Here is a 17,210-nt window from a genome sequence, read left to right as displayed (position 1 = left end):
TGGCTGTCAGCTACAAAGTTCCTGGAAGTGTGATGTCACATGAGAACTACGTATTAAAACGGATCGTGCAGCGACAACTTCAACTAAAACTGATGCAGTCCCACCTTTCTGCCTCTTCCTCCTCCCCTACTCCATCATCAGTCTGGAACATTTATATCTGGGTTTTCATTCTCAGGGGAGACAGAGAGAAATGTCAAGACAACAGAGACACGGCGGCTTATCCTCCTTCCATGGCCTTTTCACATCTCCTCCCATTCTCCTCTGCCTCTTCACTCATTCTTCGCCCCTCTCTTTCTCTTTTTATCCTGTCATCTCCATTGTGAGGAGCGTCCGCCGCTCCGCAGAGCCGCCTCTGTGGAAGCACGGCAGGCGGGCGGAGCAGAATAGAGATGCACAATGGGAGAGCAGGATTCAGACGGGTGACATTTAAAATTCTGTCAGAGCAAATTCAGATACGGCGCGGACCTGAAAATGTACCAGTGCGACAAAATTAAAGGGTTATCAGGAGTCTCAAAGAGAAATGGCAAAGTAGCAACAAAAAAAGAAAGAAGAAAAAACGAAACACCTGCAAATAATTCAAAACATCACCTGCGCACTCCAGCTGATAACTGTCTTAGATTTAACTGTGACCTATTGTGCTTCCTTGACCAGTTTAGGATTGGTCTATGGTCTATACAAAACATGTCTGTTACATTATTTGCATAAAGTCATCCTTAGATAAGATTTCAGTCAGTTGATTTCAGAATGAACTTAATGTTTACACTCATGCATGAAAACAGCTGCAAATAGATGCGCAATTATACAACCCTACATCTTTGAAAAGTAGAAGTGGAACCTGCTGCACAACCAACAAAAATGCAGCAAGTGGTTTCTGGGTGCCAAGTCTTCAGCGAAACATTTTTCTCTTCCAGTGGCCATTGCACAGCACATAAAACCAGCTGACCAAACGTGCTGGAACTCTGGTTGCTAGGTAACCGGGCAGTCCTTGGCTGGTGTTGCTAGGTAACGGTGCAGAAGTAACTAGATAATGGCAGCAAAAAGCATAAAAGTTTTGTCAAAAAAAACGTTTTTAAGTACTTGAGCTATTTTTAGAAACAATAGAAACTCCAAGGGAAATACAAAAATGTGCAAAATATACATTTTGAATAACAGGTCCCCTTTAAAAAAAAAAATCCTAACGTTAGTGAAAGATAACCCGAGTGAGTAGAAAAATAGTACTCAACACTGTTTTTGATTCAATTTCAGCACCCATAGCCCAGTGCCAGATCTGGAAAATCAAGAAAACCCTCAAACAGAACCTGTCTGAAAACACGAAGCAGGCTAAAAGATCTAAAAATGCCCCAACTCATCATTTCTGTAGAACAAATGAGAAAAGTTACTGACATCCATCAGCCTGGGAAGCAGAACAATAGCAACAGGTTTCCAGGAGTTCTTGGCACAGACTGTCCAGGTTTGGGACCTGAATGGAGTCGGCCATCATTGCATCCTGTTATGACCGAAGACGGGTCGTTGTTTTGTCCGATAGAAACAGTTACTTGGCGTTTGGCCGGTCTGTAGGGGCGTCATGACTCACTTTCCTGGCTTTGCTTGTTTTTCTCAGGCAACTTATTGGGAGAGAGAAGGTGGAAACTCACTACCACTTCACTGCAAAAACACAAAATCTGACCAAATACTTTGGTTCGGTTTAGTGCAAATATCTTAGTACACTTGGAATAAGACAACTAACTTACAAGCAACTTTTTAGCCAAAAATATGAGCTTGTTTTAAGTCAATAATGTCTTAATATTGATGAAAAACACTGGCAGATTATTTCTACTTATAAGACATTTTTCCCATTTAATCAATGAAATAATCAGCCAGTGAAACTAGAACTTTTTATCAATATTAAGGAATTATTAACCTAAAAAAACTCCTATATCTTGCTAAAATGTTACTTTTAAGTTGGTTTAGTCTTTATTTGACTAATCTGATAATTAATTGATTACTAAAGTAGTTTACAATTATTTAAATAATCGATTAATCATAATTAATCAGATTAATCGTTTCAGTTGTAATAGAGATATTGCCAATTTTTCGCTGAGTCGTCATATGTGTGTTTACCAATTCTTCTTTTCCGGATTTTCTCTCCAGTTGGCACGAAAGGATTTCAGGCAAAAGAAAAAACTGATCAATAACGCAAATAATCTTTGAACTTAAATTCAGACAGTGATTTATTTCAAACTGAATTTGTGCATCACTGGCCTGCAGGTTTTCTTCTCATTATGAAAACATTACAGTCTGTCTCCTCGTCCCGCTTCTTTCCTTTTAGGTTCGGAAATCTTCGTATGGACCCAGAACCAGCAGGTCGTGTTATTTATCTCCCAACTATTACAGCGCCATCCAGGCACTAAAGCAATTAATTACTGAATTATACTATGCTGGCGCACAATGAGTGCAACAGGCCCGTGGGGCTCTTTTCTCATTACCAGGTACACACTGTCCTACACAGAGGAAGCAGTGGAGGCTTTTAATAACATTTAGCATTCAGATTAAACTGCTGTATGCAGCCGATGCTCCGGCTTCCAGGGTCTGAGCTCCAAAGTGGGATCAATTTACAATCCAATTAATTCAAATTGTGTGGAAACATGCTCACAAGGAGGAAAACAATCAGCTGTCCCATTAAGACAAAGACGAACGAGGAAGTGGAGGAACTCCCAAAGAGACGGACAAGACGGCGTTTACAGCAAAGTACGAGACATCAATGAAAAGTTTAGAACTTAGACAACTGGGTTTGATGTGGATGTGAAATGTGCCTCAGATCCAGATCTGAGGATTATGCTCTGCATGGATTCATTAGAGCTCAGCAAACAGCTGAAAAGTCCTTCAAGCAAACGGGGGGGTTTGAGAAAAGCTGCAAACAGGAACGAGGAGGGGCGGAACATCAAATACCGAAGATAAACACCAAACAGTGACGTCTTAATGTGGAGAAACAGATGGAAATGTTGATGAATGACAACATTAGCTGTACGTTTTATCCAATTAGTTGTTGGTTCACTTCAATCAAGAGAAACACATAAAAAGAACGTCTTAAAATTACAAGAAAAAAAAGTAATTTTAACTAAAACAGTCTTTAATTTTTTTATGTTCAAATTTTATGTTCAAACTTCATTCTCCTGATATTACACCTTTATTCTCACGTTACTCTACTATTGTAGCTTTATGCATGGGAATGGCTTAGGGTCAAAAAATAAAGAATTTTGACTTTTTTCTCAAAATTCTGAGAAAAGAGACAGAATTCTGAAAAATCTAAATTCTAATAAAATTTCTGGAAAAAAAAAATCAGAATTCCCTGGTTGCGCTGGCATCACTCTGAACTATGAAATCGATTTGTTGCTAAGCCCTACAATACTCAATAAAAGAATATCGGATATCGGCCCAGTTTTTCATGTCACTGCGTCCTTGTTTTCTGCCGTCCACATGTAGCTGAATCTGTGTGTTTCTCTTTGTGTGTGGGTTAATTAAAGCGTCTCAAAGAGGTCAACTGGTGCCACATGCTGCCCTCAACCTCCCCGCCAGCAAGGTGCTTGGCGAGACAGCGCCTAGTGTAGCAGAAGGGGACGCAGCACGGCCCAGTTTGTCATCCTGGTGGTGTGCTGATTCAGACCAAATACCAAGTAGAGCAAAAACAACAAAGGTAAAGTCAGAAAACCCTCATCAGTGCTGAAAAAGACACACAACTGAAGGAAAAACTGCTTTTTAAATCTGCTATACATGCAGCAATCAAGTACAGGATGAAAATGTAACAGAAAAATTATTCATCTTAACACCTTCTCCTCTTACATCCTCGGTGCCCATCGCTTGTTTTATGTCCAGCAATGATCTGTGGAACGAATGCCAAGTGTGTAAATCTGACAGAATCACTGGCAGCGCTGAGCGGCGGTAAATCCAGAGACACTACGTCTTTATTATAGTGCAAATGGACGAAGCTCACAAAGATCCGGATGGAAATATGAAGTGGTGAAATAAAAGATAAGTGGTAAAAGGGAAGAGAACAACGGCACTGATAAACATTAATATAAGAATAGTGTCTATAAGTAATCACACATTTTGTGACAATGTTGACAAAATAAAAGACTTTCTCCTACTAAATTATTGAATAAATAGATATATTGTATGTGCTGATGCTGCATGGTAGCATTGAGATGCTATTTTAGGCTTGACTAGCTTTCCTGATAAGCTAACTCCTTTTAGCACAACTTGAACACAACAATAGTCTTTTCCAGCATCCAATCCAATCCAATCTGTTTTGAAGCAAAAATTAACCCCCAAAGGGCCAAAGTGGTTTTGTCGTCCATTGATCTTAGCGGATGTAGTTTATGCGTCAGATTTATAGACGTACCAGAAACACAAAAATACCAAACAAGAAAAGTTAAAAACAAAAACATAGATTTCAAAAAAACTATTTTTGTTCTAGTTTCTAGTGAAAATATATTAGTGCACTACAAAATAAGAAAAACTAACTTAAAAGTAGCCTTTCAGTTTGTTTCAAGTCAATAATTCCATAATATTGATGAAAAAATACTCGTTCCACTGGCCGATCATTTCACTCATAACATGGGAAAAATATTTTGTAATACGTCAAATAATCTGAACTATTACTTTTAGCCAGTTAGCTAGCAACAAAACTAGTAATCTAGTTAGTAACAAACTAGCAACATGCCCAGCTGTCTACCTATCAGCAAAACTAGCTATCTAGACAGAAACAAAGCAAACTAGCTAGCTAGCAACAAAGCTATCTAGTAATCCAGCTAGCAACAAAATTAGCAACAAGACTAGCTAGCTATCTACGGAGCAACAAAACTAGTTATCTAGCTAGCAACAAAGCTAGCTAGCTAGCTACCTAGTAACAAAGTAGCTATCTAGATAGAAACAAGGCATTCGTTCCTTTATAGCTAGTTGCTATAAAGCTAGCTAGCTAGCTTTATAGCAACATAATACACAAAAACATAATATTCCAAATATCTTTAGCAAATAAAAAACATACACAAAACAAAAATAACTGATATTCAGACAGAAAATATATACATTATTGACCAGATTGAACCAAAATACAAAAGTAAAAAGCAAAAATAGACAATTCTGTACAAAGAATAGCATTTCCAAATACCAAAGATGACCATCTCAAAACCATCAGAAAACTTGACATGTTTTTAAATTTAAGGCATCCAGATATTCAGATTTTATGCTGTGCTTCAAATAAATTTAAATAAAAGTCAAAGAGCTTGTCTGCCTTTCATCTGCCCTTCGTCTAAACTTTTCCTGATTACTCATCCTCACTTCCACCTTGCTGCTGCTCGCCTCCGTCACACCACACCCCTCTGGGTTCCTGCTCTCCAACGCTGGAAATGAAGCGGCGGCTGTGACAGCAGGTGTGTTGTGACTCATACTTTTCTACAAAACGTCCTCTCAGAAAAGCTGAGCTCATCCTGAAATATATACCAATGATTTCCACCACTCTTTCCACTGTGACATAACCACAATTTAATGCAAATCTCCTTACTGGGACATAATGTTCAGCTTTGAGTAGAAGAGGCATTGGTTCAGTAAAAAAAATAAGTCGGTGTTGTTAATAGAGTTGGGATTGTTCTAGTTCACCATTGTTATCAGGCTGCAATGCTGAGGTCATTACAGGGATTTGTAGCTGCATGTTTTTGCTGAAAATAAATGGATCAATTTTGTAATGGATTCACAGGCTAACAGCCAAACGGGTATGGAAGAATCAGTAATATCTATCAAATAAAACTATATATGAAAGAGTGTATTTTCAGCCAGTTTTCTAAACTTTAACCATAAAGAGAGTTTTTTCAGGCAACACACTGTTAGGAGTAAAGTTTTTAATATAGTGAGTGGATAATGGAGAGCTCCAGCGCCGCCAGCTAGCTAGCATCAAGAATGAAACTCCAGAGCCGTTTTCACCAAAATAATCCCATCTGTTAGTTATGGGTCAGATTATGTAACTTGGGCTACAACAGGGAAGTGCAACCCAAATCCAATCATTTTTCCTCAGAAACCCAATTCCAATCTTTTCTGAGAACGTTTTTCTATAAAATTTCTGAGATGAATCCTTAAATTTAGGATTTGTTTTGCAAATTTCCAACTTTGTTCTCAGGAATTTCCCTGTTTTTTCTAGAAAATTACTGATAATTTCAAAATTTGAGGATTTTTTCTTCTTGGGAAATTCCGATTTTTTAGACTCTGAAATTTCCATGTTTTTCCTGAACATCTCTGGGATTAATCTCAAATGTAAGATTTTTTTTTAATGGAAATTTACCCCATTGTTTTGTTTTCCGTCTACAGCAGCCCTAATATGCCATCATCCGATACGGATCAAACGATTATGAAAAAGTGTTTGAACGCTTCCATAAAGCCGTGATGTGCTGCTGCTGCGGCGGCGGAGACGGCGGCGGCAGTCATTTTCTCTGATGATTTCATGAAGAGCAGCTGTAACCGACTGTGGGAAGTCGTGATAAATAATGAAGGCCTGTGTGCGCTGCTGAGGCGAGGCAGACAGCTCCAGATGTTGGAATAAAAGATAAGTGGGTCAGGTGTCTAGTTGATGCCCGATCAAACTGCGACATGAGGAGGAAGATGAACTTTTCTCTAAACCATGAAACAGATGGTCAGAATTTGCTGAGACCTATAAAGCAAAGCTAAGTGGTGAGTGTTTGACTGCAGACCATTAAAGGTTAAGAGGTCAAGTGAACGACTGCAGGGCCATGTTGTATGATAAAGACCTTCACAGGTTTTCTAACGCAGTCTGAAATACCAAACATCAATCAGAGTTCACACCTGGCTCAGATATAAATCCCATGGATCATCACCTGATCCCGCTGCTTAGCGACACACACCTTCAAACCGATCGTCAATCATCCCCGGATCATTAGACTGTAACTCTGGAAGCGCCGCCTTCGCTCCGACATTTTGGGAAACGTTTATGAATGCCTTACTAAATCACTCCATGGTAACCGCAAACAGAATCGCCTTCTTTGCTTAAGTAAATAATTCCTTTAAAATGATTTAAACTGGCAGATTATTTCACTTATAACATGGGGAAATTTATTGTTATACATTAAATAATCTGCCAATGGAACTAGCATTTTATGTATCAATATTAAGAAATAATTTACTAAAAACAAGCTCCTACATCTTTCTGAAAAGTTATCCATCCATCCATCCATCCATTTTCTGTTCACCCTTGTCCCTAATGGGGTCGGGAGGGTTGCTGGTGCCCATCTCCAGCTACGTTCCGGGCGAGAGGCGGGGTACACCCTGGACAGGTCGCCAGTCTGTCGCAGTTCTGAAAAGTTAGTTTGGTCTTATTTCAAGAGTATGAAGATATTTGCACTAGAAACTAAACAAAAACACTTGGTATATATTTAATATTTTCTGTTTTTGCATAGAAAAACAAAGTAAGATTTTTTAAAAATCACTGAAAATCTGGCAGTTACAACTACAGTGAAAGGTGATTCCACAAAGTATTTGTTCAAATGCATGCCACACTTTTCAGGTTTTTATTTGCAAAAAAATATTTGTGCTGTCCAGCTGACCTGCTGTGGTCCACACAGAGAGACTGAAACTCAGCGCTGCATTACTACTTGGATGGATTTAATTTCCCAAGAGAGAGAGACAGAAACGCGGAACAATAAGGTAAAGACGAGGTTTATAGTGGCAGAAAAAAACTCTCAAAAACTGAGACACTTTCTGTAAAACTCCACCTAACAGCCTCTGAAAGGCAGTTACCACTTCCAGTGTCTTCATACGGGGGATTTGTTGCTGCTGTTTTCTCGTTACTGCTCTCCGTCTCTCCATCCAGCCTCCGTAATCCTAAATGTCCCGCGCGAATATGCAGAGCCCCATTTATCGGGCCTTAATGACTCTGTTTCTGATGAACGCAGGGAACCTGCGACGAGGAATTCCTGAAAAGGATCCAATCTGAATCCATCACCGTCGCTCCCGGTGGCCCTGTTGTTTAGAGGGAAGCGTCTCTGCTGATGATGGATGCCGTTATTTTCCGCTTGCTGGGTGGATTGTAAACAGTGACGAATGGTGAGGGCTAATGCGTGGCGTATTGTCGGAGGCAAATCATTTACCTTGCTTTCACAATCCGTTAGAGGAGAGAAGCTGGGAATGTAAAGCTGAACAAAGACGTTACATTACAAAAGAACAAAATCTGAACAAGTAATTTGAGTTTCTAGTACAAATGTCGTGAATTTAGAAATGAACCGATCCAAAATCAAATCAATATCTGTATCGGTCCTGATATCGACAGTCTGATTCTATGTTTTATTATTTGTTTTGCATTATATTTAAAATTCCTAATTGCACTTTCTTTCCATTTGTAAGGTTTGTTAGTTTGATTTTGTCTGTTTCAGTTCAGCCTGTCACAATAAATCAATTAATTGATTAATTGAATGATAAATTTAAACAAACTCAATAATTTCTATTTGTGTGATTTATCGTTTCTCTTTTCCCAATCAAAAACTGGATAATAAAACTCTTCAGTCTGGTGTTTTGGTCTCAACTAGCCTTTTTTAGGCAAAACAGTTTCATTTGCAGATACTTTATAATTCATTTTATTAGTTTTATTAGTTTGCTTTGTTTATTTATTCTGGATATTTAAAATATCGTCCAGTTCCAGGGCTAAACACTCATTAAAATGTAACATTTATTGATCTTTTAGAATGTGTTCTTCCTCTATTATTGTGTTTATTATTTTAAACACGGATTTAAAAATGTGCTTTTTTAATCTGAACGACAAAATAAACACCGTTTTTCTTATCGGATGTTGACATTTGTGGAAAATAATGTAAAATAAAACCTTTAAAAAATATATTACTGGTACCTTTAGTGTTGTTCTGTTGTGGAAAATTAATACAATTATTCCATAAAAACTGGAAAACTGCAACAACAAAAATGAACTTTTTAACCAAAGTTATTAAAAGCCAGCTGAATAGTAGTGAGCAAAGCTGCCTGCAGAAACGACTGAAACGATTAATCGTCAACTAATTTAGTAATCGATTAATTGTTAACAGACTCTGAAAAAACAACATAGTCAGAGCAGTAGCCAAACGCTAAAGAAAAATATATATTTTGCATTTACAGAATTTGAACCATTTGAAGCTAAACATGTCACCTTATGAGTTCTGGGTAGAACAGATTTACAGACAAAGAAATGATTCTTATTTTAAATGCAAAATGTCTGTAATTTTGATGCAGTTTTGGCTTAATTACTGCTTTCAATATGTTGGTCTTTTAGAAAATTGCCTTTTTTGAGTCTGTGTATCCCAGTTAACGATTAATCAGTAGCTAAATTAGTTGACGATTACGTCAACAATCTATTAATCACGATTAATCTGATTGAGTCAAAATCTTGTTTTCTTCTACCACAATAAGACTGAATCTTCCTCATAATCCAATAGAGACAGAAAACTAACAAAAACAGAAACACAGGTGGGTGAGATGCCAGGACAGGTTAACCTCAGTGGGAGAAATTGAAAGCATTTACATTTTACATTTAAGATAAAAACACTTTTGTCTGTAAATATGTTTCACCCAAATCTCCTTGCAAAGCAGTTAAAGCTTCACCTTGTTCAGATTTACTAAACGAGTGCTACATGATTGCATTTTAGGCAATAAAGTTATTTAAATACAGAATTAAATCATTTGTTTATTAGCATACTTTTATGCATTTCTAATATTGTTTTTAAAAAGGCCAATTTTTTTATCCGATTAATCGATTAATCGATCCTCCACCACTCTAGCATAAAGCACACACCGACAGTTAATGCTGTGACATGGCAAAATATAAAAATTTTCAACAAGCATGTATTGTTCTTCAAAGCTAACAGTCAACACTGTAAATATTGACTTTCTCATATAACATCCGTCGTGAGAATTTGTCTCTAGTCAGTCTGACTGGCTGTCTGCTGCACATGCACCGACTCAGGGTTTCCTGTCACTTCCTGTTTTGGTCTGCTGGGTTTGAGCGAGACTCAACAACTTCCTTCTCTGAACCTTATCTTCACACAGAGCGAAACTCACAGCGCAGATAAGGATGGGGAAATTATTAAACACAGCGGAGGGAAGGTACGTGTCTTTTATGCTCTTGTAAGCTCAAAACAACCATAAAAACACACAAGCAACAACTTAGATAAGAGAAACAAAGACTTAAGATGCTGTAAAATAGCCAAGAAATGTCCAAACCTTTCCCGACCCCACTAGGGACAAGAGTGTAAGATGTTCAGACCTTTAACTGAAACAGGAAAAAAGATAAACACTCCAGGGAGAATTGGGATTAAATCTGGGTAGAGAGGAAACAAACTCAATCAATATGCTAAAAACTCTTGACAGAAATCACCCAAGAAACCATAAAGGCCGTTTTCTCCCAACAGATGGGAACCAATTAGCCACCTGACTCCCAGAAAACACTTGGGCAGCCGTGTGGAGCCGAGATGCAAATGAATCACCAGAGGAAGGTGGAAGTGGACCTGCCAGCATCCTGGGAGAGGAGAAATTAATGAAGGAGACTGAGGAGGAAGAGGGGGAGGAGGAGGAGGAGGACTTCTGTAAAACAGGGAGAGAGTAAAGCAGGAAATGATGTATGGCGAGTAAGGAGGAGCGGACTGAAGGACCCAGAAAGGTTAACGCAACGAGCAGCAGAAGGCAGAAACTAAATCTGGACAAATTCAACTGGAAATCAGACATCAAAAAACCTTCCTGCAGCTTTTGTTCACACAGAAACAAACGCGGTTTTAACTAAAAATGCACTCAAATGGTGTAGAAGGTCCGCCACATCAATTGGTGGCGCTGTAGCGCTGCCAGACAACGACAATGTAGTGGTAATGTAAAACTGAAATCCCAGATTTACAATGACATGGTTGCAAAATAAAGAATTGATGAGTCTGGTTGTGTTTCATACGATGGTGTATTAGAGCCATTCAATCAATCAATCAAGTGTATTTGTGTAGCACATTTCAGCAACAAGGCAGTTCAAAGTGCATTAAATCATAAAAATACAAAATCATAGAACACACCACACAGTCACCAATTGACAAAAACAGGGAGCATTAATTTTTAGATTAATGTCAGAAAATTTCCAGAAACAACTTGGAAATCACTGAGCTCCAAAAGTTAAAAAATATTCTAATTTTGAAACTCAGAAAATTTCCAAAAGTTGAAAATGTTTTGACTTTACGACCTCAAAATAGTTCAGTTTTTTCTACAACTTTTCTGAGATAAATCTCAACATTTCTGAGACTTTTTTGGTGGAAATTTACTCCTTTATTTTTCAATCTTCAATGACAATTAATACGTAGAACTTCTGGTCTCCCAAGACGCCACATCCGTGTGAACGGACGGCCTAAACGTTAGAAAAAACTTTTGCTGACATGCCTGTTGTCATTTCTGAGTGGATTGTACTGATGCATCCCTGTTTCAACAATAATTCACTGTTATTAGCTTTACACGCTAACCATTTTCATAACATTACATTAAACTTCAACTTCAAATGGATTGTAAATAGGCTTAAAATGAAAAAAAACTGTAAAAGATCTGCAGCCCACAATCATTTTAGTAATTTATTATTCTAATTGTTAGTCAATTAATCGTCAGAGTAATCGATGAATCAGAGTAAAAAATTGCAACATTCTGCTTATTTTTTATTTATCTTGTTAAATGTGAACAGATTCACATACAAAGAATGATTTTTTATCACTAAATGTATGTATTTTTGTACATTTTTGGCTTAACTGTTGCTCTGAATATGTTGTTTGTTGAACAAATAGCATTTTTTGAGTCTGAACACCTCAGTTAGCGATTAATCGTTAGTTGATGATTATTTGAATAATCGATTAGTGACGATTAATCTGATTAAAAAGTAATATATTTTTCAGTGTAATACAATTTTTGAAGTCAAAATCTTGTTTTTTTTTTCTACCACAGTAAAACTGAATCTTCCTCATTATCCAACAGAGACAGAAAACTAACAAAAACAGAAACACAGGTGGGTGAGATGCCAGGACAGGTTAACCTCAGTGGGAGAGATTTAAAGCAGCGAATGCATCTTCAACTCGGCTCCTTAATGAAATTTAAAGGCAATTTTTGCCTTTATATCCTCTGGCTCCTCACACAAGTCAGGCAGCAGTGAGATAAAGCAAATACCTTTAAGTGTGGGCGATATTAAGTGACATATTCCTCCGGAGGGTTCAGAATCCTATAGATCTGCATAATCAGCAGCGTTTCCAAGACTGACATAAAAATAAAGGAAGAGCCTGGATGAGGTTTGCAAAAATATACATACATCTACTGCATGTTGCTTGTGTTTTCTAGCAGAATCATGATGTTAAGAAAAATTAGGAAGTTCATTTGGAAACAAAGACTCTGTGTGTAGCAGCAGATTTCTCCTATAGATTATTGATTGTCGATAACAGAGTACTGAAGCAGGTAAATGGTGTTGATGTGAAGCGGAATCAATTAGGTCCAACTGAGAGAAACGCAGCAAAGAGCCAGACAACAAAAGACTTTAAAAGAAAATTCAGTACATTAGCTTCTTTATTAGCCTGATGTTGGAGCTTAAATGTTGCATTTCTTTACAAAAACACCTTATGACTAACAATTAATCGATTATTCTGACAATTAATCGGATAGAAAATGGGCGCATTCTGCTGGTTTTTCACTTAACCACTCACGCCTTTTTTATGCAGCATTAGGAATACATTAAAAGATGCAACTAAACAAGTAAATCTATTATTTTTAAATAAGAAAAGAAACATTTTGTTGCAAAAAAACCAGAATTCCTTCGGTGAATGCTTGATAGCAAATGATGCAGCTAAAAAATCCTCCTAACATGAATATGCCGTACTGTTGAATAGGTGCCTAATAGGTAATTTGTTTTTTACTGAATTTCAAAAATGTGAAGTTAAAACTAGGTTTTTAAAATAATTTTTTTCATCTTAAATCCCAAATATTTATACTTTTTGTACAGTTTTGGATTACTTACTGGTCTGAGTGGGTTGTTCTTTCAGAAAAAATGCTTTTTTTAGTCTGTAAAGTCCAGTTAATGATTAATGGATTACTAAATTAGTTGACAATTTTATCAATAATTGATTAATCATGATTAAGCTCTACAGACCTTTTTAGATCCTTAAAACTTTTCATACTTTTCATTGCAAACTACTAAATGTATTGTCTTATCACCACTTTTTACAAGAAAAAAAAACAAGGTAAAATTGCTAAAACGACCTATTTAGTAACTAGAGTTCACAAGTTTGTAAATTAATATTAGACACAATGCAGATGAAATTCTGATTGACAATTTGCTACAGCAAACATATAAAAGAACGTTGTCTGCTCAGACGAGACCAGAATGAAAATTTGCAGCCTGCATATAAAACTAATACAGCCACTTAATTTGAATACACCACATCCACATTAAGATAAGATCAAATATCCTGTAAGAATATTTTTTTCCCACCTGGTAACCAAGTAGATTCAGTTTGATTTGGGACCAAAGTTGCAACATTTGTTACATTTCAGATGCTGTAGTTTGTTTTCTCACTGCACTGAGTCAAATCAAAAACACCCTTTGAAAAACCTGTTCCTCTCCTCGCCTGTGGGGGCGCTGCACCAAGAACCACTGAAGGAAACAACATGAAAACCTCTAAAGAAGACACTGAGTGCATCTTCCTTCTTAACAAAATGTAAACAAAAAAGGAGTAGAGCTAGATTTTAGTGGTTGGAGGATTTCTTCTTTTGTGTTTGGTAAAAAACCACAAGCCATTTCTGCTCCTAGGGCTAGACTCTAGCATATGTTTTGATTGTATTTACCCAGAATGCCCTGCACTGTAGTCCACTTCCTGCGTTTGAAACAGAATCCGGTCTGCCTGGCATTCACAAAGGCATTCAAACCACATCAGAGTTCACAACAACCAAATCGAGACCGTGGGCGGACCAGAGTTCACACCTCCACAAACAAACCGGACTTTCCAGAAAAACAGACTGGAGTTTGGGCAAAGTAAACTAAACCAGCCTCGTATGAATTAACCCTAACAGGCTGCAGAAGACTTAAAATTGGGGTGGAGATTCACCTTCCAGCAACACACACAGAGTAAACATGCAGCCAGAGGTACAGCTGATAAACAGATGGTTCATATCCAATTATATTCATGTGTTAGATGTCCTAGTCAAAGTCTAAACCAAAATTCAATATGAAATTCTGTGGCAAAACTTAAAGAATCTTGTTGGAAGATGCTCTCCAACTAACCTGATTAAATTTAAACTATTTTGCAGAAACATTTGCTTAAGCTTCAATTCTGTGGTTGTGCAAAGCTTGAAATTTGAGACAAACTTATGAAAAAAGGCATAAAAGCCAAAGAGGTAAGTATAATATTCCCACTGTTGAAGGGATAAAGAGATATTCGTAAATCTGAAGCCAAATTATGTATCTGGATTGAACAAATACAGAAAATGCCAACTATAATTATTCTGCCATATTTTGGCGCCCCCTCTAGCATGGCGCCCTTATTCGTCGCATATAGCGCATCCGCACTTTTTGCGCCACTGACCTCAATCTTTAAACAGCACATCTTGTCCAAACAACCGAGCAACTACTCCATCTGACAGAGAGCAACCTGCTGACTGTCGCCTCCACAGAGGGACACAAAGAAAAGCCAGGGAAGAGGAAAAGTGCTCACCAAGCAGTAAAGGTTTACAGCTTGTAGAACAAGGACCGAAATGGGCTCAAACTCTCATCCGAACACACGGATCCTGCAGCCAATTACTCTGACTGAAAAATAAAGTGTCTTAAATATTGGCTGGAGTCCGGCAGCTGTTAAAGGGGTCAAAGGGACATCAGGAAGAAGATCCAGAAACCAAGATATGAACTGATTTTACATTAAATAACCTTTTATATCTTAAGATCAGCATCGCAGATATTCCCTGAACCTTAAACTTATTAGAAATAACCTATCTAAATCAATTTTACAACAAAAAGCTGATTGTTTTAGAAGGGGAATGCGGCTGCAAAGTGGCGGAAGAGAGATGAAGCTTATCAGAGCCACAATCGGGGTGGAAATGTGGTCAAAGGAGAATGAGGAACCTGAAAACAGCAACCCGGAGGTGACAGCGCAACGAAACAAAGAGATTAAAACTGCGTCTCAATGCATCTTAATATCTGGAGTGTAACCATCGCGCTGCGTGACAGCAAAGAAACAGGATGCACATGCGAAAGTCTGCAGGCGAAGCCACTAAATGTCAGGTTGGGTGCAAAACAACGCAGAGACAACTTGTTTGTTGAGATTCAGGATAAAATGTGAACGCAAGGGCACTCACCGTCCTCTGGTCCGTCCAGCCGGCCGTGTGTCGGGGCTCCGCTCCGGGTTGGGAAACAGTTGGTGCGCGTCTGGGCTTGTTTAGTGGGCGGCGTGGCTCCTCACCAGTGTTTTCCACCCACAAGGAGAGGATAGGGGAGAAAAAAATCACAACAACACAGCAGAGAGCCCTCCCACTGCTTCCACTCCTCCTGTTTGTGCCGCCGGGTTTAATGCGCTAAAACGCGTCTGCGGACGGAGACAGGAAGCGGGCGGAGCCGAGAGCGGATCCGGCGGGCAGCCTGGACCCCTGCTGCACCGCTGCGCTCCGGAGGCTGGCAGGCTGGATGAAAAAGGAAGAAATGTCCATCCTGATGGGGCGTTGTGGTACCGCATGTTTCAGAGCGGGTCTCGCTGCCCACCGGCTGCTCAAATGTAAGGTTTACATCTGAAAATAGCCATGAACAATGACCTGGTTTCAGCACTGATTCAGGTGCATTCAAACAAATTACAATATAATCAAAAAGATCGCTCAATCCAAAGCCGGACGCTCATATATATCTTTTATACACCGAAATATTAAATTTTTTAAATTTGTAGACAAAAACAAGTGAAATTAAAGTGAAATTTTATTATTTAAAATTTACTCTTTTTTTCAATTTACATAATTTTCTAATGTTCTTCCCTCACAAACAACATTCCTGGAGTGTTGATTTGATTATTTAATGCCCCGCCTTCAAGATGAAGCTCCTCCCCCACTCTGCTCCTTCAGACTAGCCAGCAGCAATTAGCAAACACCAGGTGGAACTGCTGAGCTGATTATAGGAGCTGCGGCTCAGTGGAGGAGCCATGTTGGGATGACTTCCTGAAGGCAGGGTTTCAGAAAGAGCAGGAGCTTCTTAAAGAGACAGAGGCCCAATTTCAAGGCGTTAAATTATAGTCATATTTGATGTAGATTTTTGAAATAAACAAATGCAGTTTGTTAAAAAACATAAAAATACAGACAGATTACAATTTCTTCAGTGCAAAGGTGTAAATACTTTATTAACAACCTGTTAGTGTAAGAAAATAACATATTTTAAGGAAAACTGAGGTAGTGTTTACCTTAAAAATTAACTGACAAAAAGAAGGTGTGGTAATTCAAAAACTAGAACCAGGTGTCCGAGACACTAACACAGAATGAAACTTAAAAAATCCAACAAATTAAATTATAAGTAAAGCTTAAGACACAAGTCAGTTCTGTTTAATGGTTTATTTCCTGTAATGTTGCAGCATAAGAAGCTAAATTATCTTTTTGTTTTGTTGGCAAATCTAATTTAATTTGAAATATTAAAAGTTTCTGTAATGTATTTTCACTCCGTTGCTCTTTAAATTAACTTTTAATATCAAAAAGAATAAGTCTTGGTATGAAAATTATTATAATTGTGAAATCCCTCCAAGGAGATTAAGACTATAACAGTCGGCGTTGTGTTCTTCTGAGTGCTACTGCAGGAGGTTTGGATTTGCTCCATTTCACCATCATCACATTAAACAATAGAATTACATGTTGTGATTGAAAAGTAATTAAAAACAGAAGCAATTCTGTTTAATAGCAACAACACATGCAGGAACTAGTGAGTACAAATCGATGCGCTTTAATGTTTTAGAGGCTACCTGAGTTCACCGACTATATCGTAGCAACGAAAGCACTCTTTGAAATATTAGCTTTAATTAAGGAGGATAATGGATTTAAATTTCTCATGCATCAAGCTTCAAATATGGCAACCCTTCCCAGGAGTCGACAAATGTCTGATATTGCTTCAGGCTGCAGGACACTTTGGGAAATCTTCTCCAAGAGTGAGTTAATGAAAATAGATAAGCCTCTGA

At 38.0% G+C, this 17,210-nt stretch overlaps 1 protein-coding gene and 1 long non-coding RNA gene across 3 annotated transcripts in view; one reads left to right on the top strand and one right to left on the bottom strand.

Moving 5' to 3' along the window:
- Window positions 1-15,802, bottom strand: part of rnf152 (ring finger protein 152) — a 40,815-nt gene extending 25,013 nt beyond the window's left edge. Inside the window, exon 1 of one of the 2 annotated variants that reach the window (XM_028004770.1) lies at window positions 15,367-15,802. The gene's annotated coding sequence lies outside the window, so the exon portion shown is untranslated. The remainder of the gene's footprint in view (window positions 1-15,366) is intronic. The other variant, XM_028004769.1, reaches the window with a different exon arrangement.
- LOC114136648 (uncharacterized) lies at window positions 9,733-10,943 on the top strand. Its single transcript, XR_003593854.1, has 2 exons — window positions 9,733-10,125; window positions 10,431-10,943. It is a non-coding gene; the product is annotated as an uncharacterized LOC114136648 (long non-coding RNA).
- Window positions 15,803-17,210: the final 1,408 nt, after the last annotated feature.

This window comes from Xiphophorus couchianus, chromosome 21 (genome assembly GCF_001444195.1).
Source record: "Xiphophorus couchianus chromosome 21, X_couchianus-1.0, whole genome shotgun sequence".
NCBI classification, from domain to species: domain Eukaryota; kingdom Metazoa; phylum Chordata; class Actinopteri; order Cyprinodontiformes; family Poeciliidae; genus Xiphophorus; species Xiphophorus couchianus.
The sequence above is the reverse complement of the archived record's forward strand: the minus strand, read 5'-3'. Positions and strand labels throughout refer to the sequence as shown.